This window comes from Bubalus kerabau, chromosome 13, assembly GCF_029407905.1.
Source record: "Bubalus kerabau isolate K-KA32 ecotype Philippines breed swamp buffalo chromosome 13, PCC_UOA_SB_1v2, whole genome shotgun sequence".
Lineage (NCBI taxonomy): Eukaryota > Metazoa > Chordata > Mammalia > Artiodactyla > Bovidae > Bubalus > Bubalus kerabau.
In genome coordinates this window covers 20244823-20255334 of record NC_073636.1, presented here as the reverse complement: position 1 = coordinate 20255334, position 10512 = coordinate 20244823, and the positions used below count along the sequence as shown (strand labels likewise).

Genomic DNA, 10512 nt, shown 5'->3' with positions numbered 1-10512 from the left:
AGGAAATGGCAACCCACTCCAGTATTCTTGCCTGGAAAATTCCACAGACTGAGGAGCCTGGTAGGCTACAGTCCATGGGGTCACAAAGAGTCAGACACGACTAAGAGACTTCACTTTCACTTTGACTTCACTTTAAGTTAGTAGGAAATGCAGGGGACAGAGGAACAATTTAAATGACACCACAAGAAAACATCAGAAACCTTCAGAATGTGAGATACTCTACAGGACCATTGACCTGGTTCTTACAAGTAAAGATCTTGAAAAGTTGAAGAGGAGAAGGATATATCATAGTTCATAATATTAGTCTTTACTTTTGTGTGCTTTTTAAATTTTCATACTGCAGGGTTCAAATTACTCTGTATTACAAATACTACATTATACAATAACAAAAATTAAAACATACTTTACAGTTTCAACATTTTAACAAATAAAATTCCCTTTATAGTCCTGGATTTCCTTCTAATCTTATTCTAGCTTTGTGCCTTGGATACATTCGTCGACTGCACTTAATCTTTTCTATTGTTTTTCCTCAAATTGATGGAAACAGAAGAGAGTTTTAATTATAATTTAACCATAATCAGAGAAGATAAAAATGACAATAAGGAAGGTAATTGTTATACTTTAAACTTGTTAAAATTACACATTTATAAAACATAAATTAATCTCTTCATGTTTTTCTCCAAATATAAAATCTCTGCTGCTGCCGCCGCTGCTAAGTCACTTCAGTCGTGTCCGACTCTGTGCAACCCCATAGGCGGCAGCCCACCAGGCTACCCCATCCCTGGGATTCTCAGCCATAAAAAATAGGAAGCTATTTTTTAAAATAAGTACCTACTTCAAAATAAATCCCCATTTTCAGGAGAATAAACGCTGATGTTCCTCAGAAAAGATTTATTCTTCCAAATATCTTGGCTTCTAGTATGAAGCAAATCTAGATTAGCACTAATTGTATCCTTACAGACATTAAATAATATTGGGGAATTATAATTACACTTTTTTGAAAAAAGAGAAGATACTGTGTGGTATATAGACAATGAAGTATGTTTACAATTTAGTCCATAATTGTCTTATAAAATGTCAAATTTCCTTCTTTTTAAAAAATAATTGTTACTTATTTTTGGCTCTGCTGGGTCTTCATCGCTGCGCAGACTTCTCTCTAGCTGCAGCAAGCTGGGGCTGCTGTCTAGGTGCAGGATGAGGGCTTCTCATCGCAGTGCTCCTCTGTTGTGGAGCATGGGCTCTAGGGTGTGGGGTGCAGTAGCCTCGGCTCCCGTAGTCTAGAGCACAGGCTCAGTAGTTGTGGTGGAGGTGTTTAGTTGCTCTGTGGCATGTGAGATCAGGGATCAAACCCGTGTCTCCTGCATTGGCAGGTAGACTTATCATCACTGAGCCACCAGAGAAGCCCTCAAATTTCCTCCTTTAAGGAGCAATTCTGAGTCCATCAGAGATATAGTCAGCCCTCAGCAGGACAGAGGAGATGCATTTATTCGTAATCTGTGTGGATTGCTGATATCATGAAAAACAGACTCAGTATCAAAGGCAGAATGATGTATTGGAAAGTGAATCTGGCGGAAAAAAAATCCCCAGAAAGAAGAAATGACAGTAGTCACATAAGATAATTTACATAAACTTAAGATGAAAACCTTCTGTCTATAGATTTGACAGATGAGTGAACAGTGATAGTGTACAGCCACTGACAAATGTCAGCCTGAAGACAGCGCCAACAGACTTCACAACTGCAGAGTCTGCAACCGAAGCTTCTTATATTAATCAGGAAGAGTCCTAGATTTTAGCTGCACAGATGAGCTATCATTAATTTGAATCTAGTCTCAGAAATTCCATTCTTACATCTCAAAATCTATTTTCAACAAAACTCCTATATCTTTGACACCATATCCATGTTTTTTTCTACCTCTTGTTACATTTCTACCTCCCTCTCCTATCCTCTCCAAAAGTCTTCAGCTGGAGAAGCTGCTGGTTTCTGCAAAGTTATGAGGATGAATATACCATTTTGAGAATTTGAGGGGGAGCCCCAAGGCACTCTGATGAGCTGTTTTGGGGGCAGGAAAGTCTTTCCTTGCCTGTTGCATTTTTCAAAATAGCATGATTTAGTACAAAAACTTGCACTCTGATGTCAGACAGACCTGGAATAGAATTCTGATTTTCAATACCTCCTCTTTGAGTCTTAGCCTTTTCCCTCGTTAAATAGAGATGTAATGATTTTCTTCTTCAGGTTTTTATGGACCATAAAGTAGCTGAGACAGTATATGTAATGGAAAAGTTAAACAAACAAACAAAAAACTGTCTATAATGAAAATAATGGTGCTTATACCTATTCTCCCTTCTTTTAAAACAGCTTAGGAGACCACACAGGTGAGCATCTTGATTCTAAGTGGCCTGATTGGGCAGGGGTGACTACTCTGGGATGTTGCTCTGGGTCCTTAACACTCAAGAACTCCTTGCTGTGTAATTTACTTATGGGGTTGCTTAGATCCTCCTGGGCTTCCCTGTGGCTCAGCTGGTAAAGAATCCATCTGCAATGTGGGAGATCTGGGTTCGATCCCTGAGTTGGGAAGATCCCCTGGAGAAGGGAAAGGCTACCCGCTGCAGTATTCTGGCCTGGAGAATTCCACAGACTGTATAGTGCATGGGGTCGCAAAGAGTCGGACACGACTGAGCAACTTTCACTTAGATCCTTCTACCAATGGTGTATAAAGCAACCCATTGCCTCAAAGCAATGGGAAAGTTTAGAGAAATTAAAGATGGAAGGCTAAATGCTTAGGGGGAAAAAAACCAGAGCAAGTGGTGTTCTTGAACCAGGAAAAGTAAAGGCTGGTTTCTACTGAGGCTAGCCTTCCAGTGCCCCTGGGTTATTATGTAAAGTAGACCACTCAACCTTGCTCTTGGTGGCACTCTGAAAAATGTTAACCCTGCCCTGGTGCACCTGGGGACCCACACCCTACTGACCAAAACAGGCGTGGGAGGAGCAGGGTTTAAAGAGATTAATAGTAGAGGTGTTAGTTGCTCAGTCGTGTCCGACTCTTTTGCGACTCCACAGACTGTACCCTGCCAGGGTCCTCTGTCCATGGGATTCTCCAGGCATGAATACTGGAGTGGGTTGGCAAACCCAGAAGCAAAAAATCAGAGAGAGGAGAGAAAAACAGGAGGAGAACACAATAGAGTGGGTGGGATGGTAGTCTTTGCAGCTCTGAGCCGGCCTAAGCCACGAGGAGAATCTGACCCCAGAGCTATCGGAAGTCACTGCTTGGTGCTCGCAGTTTAAATGTAGTTTTTACTAGTTGTAGCAAGTGGAGTAGAAGCTAGAGTCACTGGCACCTTTGCTGAGGTGTGATTAGCATACCTGTAGGCCCATGTTAAGGACTGAGTCAGCAGCCACAGCTCAACACGGCCTGAAAGTTCTCTGCCATTGAAAAGAGTAATCTAAATCAAAAGCAAAAAAATTTGTTTTGGGGTGACAAAATCTCCAGTCTGTAAGGGGAAAAAAAATTCAACTCTTGGTGGCTGTGAGAATGAGGAGGTCTCAAAAGTGATAGTTCTGAGACAGAAAATGGAAGTTTGCACTAAATTAAGTATCTCGGTGTAAAAGGTGGGTGGGAGGGTGGGTGGGTGGTAGGAGGCAGTTCTGTGAGGAAGCAGTAAAAGTGAGCATTCAAGTCAGGGTAAAATCGCTGAAGTGAGAGACAGAGCTTCAGGGCTGACTGACCTGCAGGGGGTTTTGTGTGTCTGTGAACAGAAAACACCACACACTTGAGGACCATGAAGTGCTCCAGCCCTGCTGGCATAGCCAGACCATCTCAGACAACACACACCACGAAATCCAACTGCACCTCAGTCCCACCAAGGGGAAGTCCAGCTCTCCTGCCTCTCAGTGGAGAAGTGTAATGTACCCTCGGCCCTTGGATCCAGATTAAATAAGACGAAAAACTGTTGAGTGGGAATTAGTCATTGCCTAATCATCTCTGGAGATCTTTACAAACAGGCTATATTTTTATTTGCCACTAAACAGTTTAGGTCATTCATACCTGAAGCCTGAGGAACATGCTATGTCATTTCTTATCTTTCTCTAGACTAGACTAGACTAGATTTTCAGAACTGTGGGTGCACTTTTCCACAGGCTGTTAAAGAGGAAAAAATGGGGCTAGCCGCTAGGCTGACAAAGCAGAAAGTTGCCTTTTCTCAGATGTTACAAGAAACACTTAATGGTATTGCCATAAAAGATTACTCCAGGCCACAGCTTTTACAGCAGGATGACTAATTGGAGACAGCCTGTGATGTAAATTAAAGCCGCCATCTCAAGCATGTTAAAATGCTTGCAGCTGGTCAATCAGGATGTTATGCAAAAATAAATGGGAAGGAAGCAGTTTTTGCTACCATTCCATTTTGATTAGATTTTGATGTTGACAGTGTCGAGTTGGATATCTGTACTTATATTTTGAAATTTTTAACTTCCTGCAGCTCACTGAAAATAAATTCCCTTTTCTCTTTTTTTTTTCCCCTGTAATCTTAATACCATTTGTATTATATGCCAACACTGCCTCTAGCTACAAATAGAGCTGCAGTTTGCTTTTGAGCTTGTGACACTGCCAGTCTAGAATTTAAAATTTTTTCAGCTCTAAATTTCATGATAAATCTTTTACTGTGTGTAGTGTTTTCCTAGTAAATCGTTGATAGAAGGTTTTAAACTCTTACAGCTTATTAGACCACAGCAATTCTAGTTATTTATAAAGGTATTGAAAGCCTTTTATGGATCTTATACTAGGTTCACTTAGAAGGTGCAATCTTCAGAGTTAGTTTCCTTCTCCTTAGAGGATTTCTGATATGTTTTCTTGCACAGAAATATGGACTAATAGCTCTTCTCTTTTGCAGTTTATGAAACTTGGAAGATTTGAAATTCAAACATAAGGAGCAGAGAAATTGTTCCAAAAGTAAGGCTGGAGATGGGGCTGCAAAGAGTACCTGAGTCATGCCGGAGAAAGGAAATGAAAGGGACAACAGGCAACACCGAACAAAGGCAGAAGAGACACGCAGGATGGTGCAAGGTCAAAGGGCTGGAAGGTTAGAGGTGAAACTTCTGCATGAAAGGACCAAGGACGGAACAGTGAACTTTCACAGAGTCGCTCAAACTTGAAGTCTGTGGTTCTGACTTCAGAACTCCCCCCAGACCTCATCATTACTCAGAGACTGCAAAAGAGGTCTGGGCTAGATTCAGGTTGAAGACAAACATCGCACACACACACCCATATGCAAACAGAAACAGAATATAACACGCTTCTAAGGTGTTGTGGATGATTTCTCTCTAGGAAGGGACTCTGGAATTAATTAGAAGCATTGAGAGGTTTGTTCCCAGGCCAAGGAGAGGACTGTCCCCCAAATTTTCAAACCAGAAATGAACTTTAGGATCCCAGCTTTTAATATCTTCTTTGGATTGTTTTAATACATGGATGTGTAAAATGAATTTAATTTAATCCAAAAGAATAGATTAGATAGCCTAATTTATTCTACTTGAAATAAAAATAAATTTTACCAATTATCCACATCATTGTGAAGCAAATACCTTTAAAATCTTAGTTGAGCTTCTCAGGGTACATAAACTTACTAGAGATTAGCCACATTTCCTGATAATATCAGGGCGTCTGTAGATTTTTTTAAATGTAGAGGTTCTGATATTCTCAGTACCGTAAATTCCAAATTATTTCATTGTATTCCTCCTGATATAGTGTAGGGAAATGTTATAATCTATCTCAAAAAAAAAAAATAGAAGTAAATATGAACAAATGGAGTTCTGGAGGTATTTCCAAGAGAACATTAATTGCCTGATGTTTAAGTGCTTTACATTTCATGAGTTTATGATTTAAAATTTGAAGCACATTTAAAGTAGCAAAAAGAGTTCAGTGTACTTTCACCTTATCAATGGAGTTATCAGGCTTCTGCTGCCTCTGTTCCACCTATTCCTGATTTTCCCTTTTTGGAAGTATTTGGAAGCAAAATCCAACTGTTGAGAACTCAGTTCATACACCTTCTTTGGTGCAAAATTTTGAAAATATGGGCATTTTCTTTGCACAGTCACAATACCATTATTACACCCAATAATAGTGACATTTTCCCCTTTACCTCATAACCAAACCACAATCAAATTTGCCAGTTATCTCAAAAAATGTATATTTTTACAGTTGTTTAAATAAGATCACCAAATATCCTTTATTGCTTGTAATTACCATGTGCTGTAAGTCTTTTATGGTCTATGTAGTAATTCCTCACCATTTTCCCCCTTCAAGCTACCAACTTGTTGAAAAAGCTAGACCAGTTATTCTGTAGAGATATTTATTTTTAAAGTGTAATGTTTAAAGGTTAAATAGTAAGTGGGGGCGGGGAGGAGCACCAACAGGGAGAGGATATATGTATACCTACAGCTGATTCACTTCGACCTACAGCAAAAAATAAAACAACACTGTAAAGCAATTAAACCCCAATTTAAAAAATAGTAATAGAGTGTCACCTAAAATACTTGGTGCCTCACTAAATAAATAACTGAAGCCCTGGAACTTCCCTAGCAGTCCAGTGGTTAGGACTTGGCACTTCCATTGCCAGGGCCTGGGTTCACACTACACTTGATCTTAGCCAAAAGGCCGAGAAGCGATATGGCCTGGGTTCAATCCCTGGTTAGGGAACTAAGATCACGCAAGCCATGCAGCACAGCCAAAAAAAAAAAAAAAAAAACAATAGTGATAATTGAAGCCCTAACGGATATTATTATCTCACTTCAAATTAACCCTTAGAGTATTTATTTCAATACTCTTTATGTATTTATTTCAAAACTCCAATTTGCAAATCAAATCAAATCAAATAGGTCTATTTTGAATTTGCCAAATTTATCTCCACTTTCCTCTCACAATTAGATATTTTCCCTTTGAGAGAGCTATGTAAATTTAAAAATAAATGATACTTTATTATTGTCTTGAGGTTTTGGAAAATGTTCCTATCTTGGTGGACTGGCAGATGAACAATGAGTGTACTAGCCCCTAATCAATGTTTTTGTTCTTGTTGCTCACTCAGTTGTGTCCAACTCTTTGCACCCTATGGACTGCAGCACACCAGGCTTCCCTGTCTTTCACAATCTCCTGGAGTTTGCTCAAACTCATGTCCATTGAGTCGGTGACGCCATCCAACCATCTCATCCTCTGTCGTCCCCTTCTCCTCCTGCCTTCAATCTTTCCCAGCATCAGGGTCTTTTCCAATGAGTCAGTTCTTTGTATCAGGTGGCCAAAGTATTGGAGCTTCAGCTTCAGCATCAGTCCTTCCAATGAATATTTAGGGTTGCTTTCCTTTAGGATTTACTGGTTTGATCTCCTTGTTGTCCAAGGGACTCTGAAGAGCCTTCTCCAACACCACAGTTTGAAAGCATCAATTCTTCATTGCTCAGCCTTCTTTATGGTCCAACTCTCACATCCATACATGACTACTGGAAAAACCATAGCTTTGACTAGATGGAACTTTGTCAGTAAAGTGATGTCTCTGCTTTTTATTATGCTAAGTTTGTCATAGCTTTTCTTCCAAGGAGCAAGTGTCTTTTAATTTCATGGCTGCAGTCACCATCCACAGTGGTTTTGGAGCCCAAGAATTTAAAGTCTGTCACTGTTTCCATTTTTTCCTCATCTGTTTGCCATGAAGTGATGGACCGGATGCCATGATCTTCATTTTTTGAATGTTGAGTTTTAAGCCAGCTTTTTCACTCTCCACTTTAACCTTCATCAAGAGGCTCTTTAGTTCCTCTTTGCTTTCTGCCATTAGAGTGGTGTTATCTGAGGTTATTGATATTTCTCCCAGCTATCTTGATTCCAGCCTGAGCTTCATCCAGCCCAGCATTTTGCATGACGTACTCTGCATATAAGTTAAATAAGCAGGGTGACAATATACAACTTTGACGTACTCCTTTCCCAGTTTTGAACCACTCCGTTGTTCCATGTCTGGTCCTAACTATTGCTTCTTGACCTGTATACAGGTTTCTCAGGAGGCATGTAAGGTGGTCTGGTCTAGCATCCCCATTTTTTAACGAATTTTCCAGTTTTTTGCGATCCATACAGTCAAAGGCTTTAGTGTAGTCAATGAAGCAGAAGTATATTTTTTTCCTGGAATTCACTTGCTTTTTCTATGCTCCAACAGATATTGACGATTTGATCTCTGGTTCCTCTGCCTTTTCTAAATCCAGCTTGTGCATCTGGAAGTTCTTGGTTCACATACTGTTGAATCATTGTTTTTACTGAATTATTATTATTGCTCTTAACAATAGCTCTCTTCACAGATATAGAAAACAAACTTATTGTTACCAAAGGAGAGGGGGCAGGGGTAAATTAGTTTGTGATTAACATATACACACTACTAGGTATAAAATAGATAAATAACAAGGACATAGGTATGTCCTTGCATCAGTATGCTCAGGGCACTTCACTCAGTTTCAAGTAATAACCTATAATGGTAAACAATCTGAAAAAAATATATATATATATAACTGAATCACTTTGCTATACAACTGAAAGTAACACAACATTGTAAATTAACTGTCAGTTCAGTTCAGTCGCTCAGTCGTGTCCGACTATTTGCGACCCCATGAATTGCAGCACGCCAGGCCTCCCTGTCCATCACCAACTCCCGGAGTTCACTCAGACTCACGTCCATCGAGTCAGTGATCCCATCCAGCCATCTCATCCTCTGTCATCCCCTTCTCCTCCTGCCCTCAATCCCTCCCAGCATCAGAGTCTTTTCCAATGAGTCAACTCTTCGCATGAGGTGGCCAAAGTACTGGAGCTTCAGCTTTAGCATCATTCCCTCCAAAGAAATCCCAGGGCTGATCTCCTTCAGAATGGACTGTTTGGATCTCCTTGCAGTCCAAGGGACCCTCAAGAGTCTTCTCCAACACCACAATTCAAAAGCATCAATTTTTCGGCGCTCAGCTTTCTTCACAGTCCAACTCTCACATCCAAACATGACCACTGGAAAAACCATAGCCTTGACTAGACGAACCTTTGTTGGCAAAGTAATGTCTCTGCTTTTGAATATGCTATATAGGTTGGTCATAACTTCCCTTCCAAGGAGTAAGCGTCTTTTAATTTCATGGCTGCAGTCACCATCTGCAGTGATTTTGGAGCACCAAAAAATAAAGTCTGACACTGTTTCCACTGTTTCCCCATCTATTTCCCATGAAGTAATGGGACCAGATGCCATGATCTTCATTTTCTGAATGTTGAGCTTTAAGCCAACTTTTTCACTCTCCTCTTCCACTTTCATCAAGAGGCTTTTTAGTTTCTCTTCACTTTCTGCCATAAGGGTGGTGTCATCTGCATATCTGAGGTTATTGATATTTCTCCCAGCAATCTTGATTCCAGCTTGTGCTTCTTCCAGCCCAGTGTTTCTCATGATGTACTCTACATATAAGTTAAATAAGCAGGGTGACAATATACAGCCTTGATGTACTACTTTTCCTATTTGGAACCAGTCTGTTGTTCCATGTCCAGTTCTAACTGTTGCTTCCTGACCTGCATACAGATTTCTCAAGAGGCAGGTCAGGTGGTCTGGTATTCCCATCTCTTTCAGAATTTTCCACAGTTTCTTGTGATCCACACAGTCAAAGGCTTTGGCATGGTCAACAAAGTAGAAATAGATGTTTTTCTGGAACTCTCTTGCTTTTTCCATGATCCAACGGATGTTGGCAATTTGATCTCTGGTTCCTCTGCCTTTTCTAAAACCAGCTTGAACATCAGGAAGTTCACGGTTCACATATTGCTGAAGCTTGGTTTGGAGAATTTTGAGCATTACTTTACTAGCATATGAGTGAGTGCAATTGTGCAGTAGTTTGAGCATTCTTTGGCATTGCCTTTCTTTGGGATTGGAATGAAAACTGACCTTTTCCAGTCCTGTAGCCACTGCTGAGTTTTCCAAATTTGCTGGCATATTGAGTGCAGCACTTTCACAGCATCATCTTTCAGGATTTGGAATAGCTCAACTGGAATTCCATCACCTCCACTAGCTTTGTTGGTAGTGATGCTTTCTAAGGCCCACTTGACTTCACATTCCAGGATGTCTGGCTCTAGGTCAGTGATCACACCATCATGATTATCTGGGTCGTGAAGATCTTTTTTGTACAGTTCTTCTGTATATTCTTGCAACCTCTTCTTTATATCTTCTGCTTCTGTTAGGTCCATACCACTTCTGTCCTTTATCGAGCCCATCTTTGCATGAAATGTTCCCTTGGTATCTCTAATTTTCTTGAAGAGATCTCTAGTCTTTGCCATTCTGTTGTTTTCCTCTATTTCTTTGCACTGATTGCTGAGGAAGGCTTTCTTATGTCTCCTTGCTATTCTTTGGAATTCTGCATTCAGATGCTTATATCTTTCCTTTTCGCCTTTGCTTTTCGCTTCTCTTCTTTTCACAGCTGTTTTTAAGCCCTCCCCAGACAGCCATTTTGCTTTTTTGCATTTCTTTTCCATGGGGATGGTC

The 10512-nt window shown here is 40.3% G+C and overlaps 1 long non-coding RNA gene across 1 annotated transcript; it reads left to right on the top strand.

Annotated features, from left to right (window-relative positions):
- Window positions 1–3619: 3619 nt before the first annotated feature.
- On the top strand, window positions 3620–5557 carry LOC129625396 (uncharacterized). The gene is made up of 2 exons (XR_008701415.1): window positions 3620–3899; window positions 4888–5557. It is a non-coding gene; the product is annotated as an uncharacterized LOC129625396 (long non-coding RNA).
- Window positions 5558–10512: the final 4955 nt, after the last annotated feature.